We start from the raw sequence: 4,340 nt of genomic DNA, 5'->3' as shown, positions 1-4,340 counted from the left end.
AGGAACTCCTGTGTACTCATATTCAAGTGTGTGTGTGTGTGTGTGTGTGTGTGTGTGTATAAGTTGGAGGTGTCATGCCCCTTTATCCCTAATACAGTAGTCTCACCTTATCTGTATGGTATGTTCCAAGACCCTCAGTGGATGCCTGAATCCAGGAATAGTACCAAATTCTATAAATACTCTTTGATTTTTCCTCTACATACAAGCCTATGATAAAGTTTAATTCATAAATTAGACACAGTGGGACATTAAAAACAATAGCTAATAATAAAATAGAACAATTATAACAATAAACCATAATGAAGATTATTTAAAACCTACAAATTATTTATTTCTGGAATCTTCCATTCAATATTTTTGGACTGCAGCTGACCATGGGTGACTGAAATCATGGAAAGCAAAACCAAAGTTAAAAGTGGGACTATTGTGCTTTATTGTGCATTTTCTAAGAAAGGAGATGTTGTTTTAAATACAAAATTTTTGCCAGGCACAGTGATGCACACCTGTAATCCCAGCAGGGCTTGGGAAGCCGAGGCAGGAGGATCACAAGTTCAAAACCAGTCTCAGCAACTTAGTGAGACCATGTCTCAAAATAAAAAGATAAAAATGAGCTGGGTATGTAGCTCAGTGGTTAAGTGTCCCTAGGTTCAATCCCTAATGCCAAAAAAACAAAGAAAGAAAAATCAAAATTAGAAAACTTAACATTGATACAGTGCTATTTTTGAGTTCAGAGTCTATATTCACATTTCCTTAATTGGCTTCAAATTTTCTTTTACATCTATTTTCTACTACATCAAGTATTCAATCAAATATTATCTTTATCTATTCTAACTTTCTTAATAATTAATCAACTATTCAAAAAATATGGCAGCCCTTGTCTCTGTTGAGTATTGGTACAAGGTACCGCTAGACATGAGTGTAAACTAGTGTCCACATCTCTCTTACAGGAGGTGGAGGGAGGCTGGGGCTGGTCCCTTCTTAGGAGCCAGTGTTAGGATTCAGAGGATCAGAATGAGTGGATCCAGGGCAGGGGCTCTACCTGCCATAGCCTGGACAGCATCTTCTTGTGAAGGTGGCATAGTAAATTTGTACCCACAATCTAGAGATAAAGGGAAATTGACATATTAAGTGGTGGAATAAGATTCAAACCCATGTCTTTAAAATGTCAGTCCTGTTATTTATTGATGTGTACATTACATATATATTCCTTCCTTTTTGTTCTTTTCCTGAAACCATCTTAAAATTTTTCTGCCCATTAACACTGTTATTTTCATAATTTTAAATATTTTGTATTTTTGACCATAAAAGCCCCTTATCCTGAAAATACATTTTTGTATATTTATTTTTTAGTTGTAGTTGGACACAATACCTTTATTTTATTCATTTATTTTTATTTGGTGCTGAGGATCAAACCCAGAGCCTCACATGTGCTAGACAAGTGCTCTGCTGCTGAGGCACAAACCTAGCAGCCTCCTGAAAATACATTTTTTAGCTCATTTCTCTCTTGACATTTTACTATTTTAAAGGTGTTTCTTGAACATTGCTTCCTCTGTAAAGGCTGTTCTGACATCTTCAGAAAGAATTTACCATTAATTCTGTATATTTCCAAAGCACTTTGCGGAACTCTGTGTCGAAGATGTATTTCATTATAAGAACTTACATAAGAATTCACATTGACCTAGTACAGTTTCTGGCACATTGTAGGTGCTTTAAAATTATTACTTAGTGAATGAGCTTTCATATTCATACATTTACTGACTTCAATTGCTATAGATTTATGAATTGAAGAATGCATAATCTATGCTAACTCTCCAAACACAAAACTCAGAGGCAGCTGACATCTGAAGGATTTATAAACTCAGATCATTGCCTTAGATCAGAAAAGGCTGATTAAAAAAAAAAAACACAAAAAAACAAAAAAACTGGCCTTTGGAGTCCAGCAGGCTATGCTTTAATCAGATGACATCAATTCTTCCATTTGATGAAATGGATTTTAGCTTAAACAATCATTTATTCAATTCTCTGAAGAAAAGAGCTTAGATTTAGATATAGGCTGACTATTCAATAATTCATATTTAATTTTGTTTTTGATGCTGGAGGCTGCTAACATTGGAGGGTACCCAATGGAAACCCATGCAATGTATCCAGTGCAGAGGGGGCTCAGATTCAGATACATCCAGCTGTGTCTGAAGGGAGGAAGGGACAGTCACCAACAATTGATTTTCATGAAAGACCTAAAAGTTGTCTCCTTGTATAGAGCGCATACACAAGGAAGGACAAGCTAAGAAATAAAATACTGGCGTGAGTACAATGAGATGTTTTGAATTTAGCAGGAGTATAACTTTTGGCCCAACGTTACCGACATCAATTTAATAATTTTTGAACTGTGCATATAACCATTTTTAATGCTAGTTACATACTAATGACAAACATACATTTAGACTTTTAGAAACATTCTCTCCCAAGTTGCTCAAAATGTAGATGTGCCCCTGAAATTTTTTGCATATATATGACTACTCCCAGGTGGTTCTTGGTCTATTGCTCCTCCCTTTTCTATCCCTATTCCTCAGAAAAATAATCTACCCACATGACTACTAAGCCATGACTACTAAACCAAGGACTACTAAACCTGGCCTTCATTATTTTCCCCTTCCTACCCAAATCCTGATTTTGCCCAGTTATCCTTCATAGTCTCTGAGATTAAGAGGAAACTAAACCAGTCCCCAGCACCATTGATACATAATAGCTAGCTAGCCTAAAGGAATCAGCACATGGTATTCTCTTAGCAATTATTAATGATGCAGGAGTGGACTTCTGATTTTATTTGGCTCAATCAAACTAAAATGAAAGACTATGTTCCAACCTTGGGCAGTGATTTCTCTCTCTACATGTGCACGGAGGCCATGTTGCTCCAGTTATGATTGATAGCCGTCTAATGACCATATTGAGAAGGACTCTGAGGATGAAGTCAACCACTCCAGACAGTGCAGCAGGAAGAGAGAAAATCCTAGGTTTTTCTGAGATTGTGGCTAGGGCCACTGCATCAAATCATCTTGCAGTTGACCATTGTACTTCTTGTTATACAACATCATAAAGTTCCTTGTTGCTTATGCCTGGATGGATCATAGCTTGTTACTGCATTTGAAATAACAACAAGTGATGTATTAGAGGAATAGCTAATTATTAGGACTGAAAATGCAAAATTGTGTGTTGTACACTAACGTCGAAGTGAACCCAACTCAGAGACCTATATGATTATTATAACACAAAATAATTAGACATAAGTTTCAAAAAAGGCAGACAAATGGCTCATTTGGTAGAGAGTGGTGGGAGAAGGTGATATGAAGCAAGGAAAAGAATACCTTTTTCAGAACTGTAGCTAGAAATTCTCTGCATGCTTATTTCTAAGAAATGGAGTTACACATAAGCTTGTAGTCAATGCTCAGCTCCTGGTTGGAAAGGAGTATCTTTTATTAAATATTTTTAGGAAGCTAGGTCTTGTTTTGGGTGCTTTCTAATAGAGTTGGAATTAAGCAGTCTTTAAAAGCAGTAGATGTGGAACCATTTGGACTGGCTCCATTGGTATGTGTGCTAGAGCTGGTCAGTTCTAAGTTGGAGAAGATGAAATGCATGTCTTCCTTATTCTTCTTCATCCAAATTCCACACTGGGATTCCCAAGAACTATTCACTTAGCTAAGGCATATTTCCCAATGCATAGAGGCTGGTTCCAAAAAGATTTCTAAAATCAGCTACATGCAGTATTAGAAACAGTCTATCCACACAAACTCTTCAGGCTGGGTAAAAAACTTAGCTACCTTTTTGTTAAAGTAAATTTATTTCATTCCTATTTCTTGCCAATTTCTCTCCAAACCTACTTGGAGCAATTTAAGAAAACCCCATCAAATGTCTATAAATTCTCATTTCAGGCAAAAGTGTTGGGGTTGTAGTCCCTTGTCTTCTAGAAATCTTCTAGTCTCTTGGGTAACTTCTGATATAATGAACTGATCAAGTTACGAAAAGTTTTGTTCTGTACCAACCTAAAAGTGCTTACTCCCAATGTTGGAACAGCTACTCAAGTGATATTTTGCTTGATAAAGGGTTTAAAATTTACACAAAAATAAAGTCAGGGCAGTAGACAGGTGCTATTTTAAAATTCTTGTGTACTATTATTACTACATGATTTTTTAATGGTACTTGTTCATTCATTCATTCCATCTATAGATATAACATAATTTACTTAATCATTCTAATGTTGAATTTTTAGATCATTTCTAATGAAATCACAGTGAACATCAGATGAATATATTTAAATGTTCCTAGTAGCATCTTTAAAAACCCAA

This window comes from Marmota monax, unplaced genomic scaffold, assembly GCF_021218885.2.
Source record: "Marmota monax isolate L192 unplaced genomic scaffold, Marmota_monax_Labrador192_F-V1.1 WCK01_AAM20220418_F8-fsc00003, whole genome shotgun sequence".
NCBI classification, from domain to species: Eukaryota; Metazoa; Chordata; class Mammalia; order Rodentia; family Sciuridae; genus Marmota; species Marmota monax.
This window is presented reverse-complemented; position numbering follows the sequence as displayed.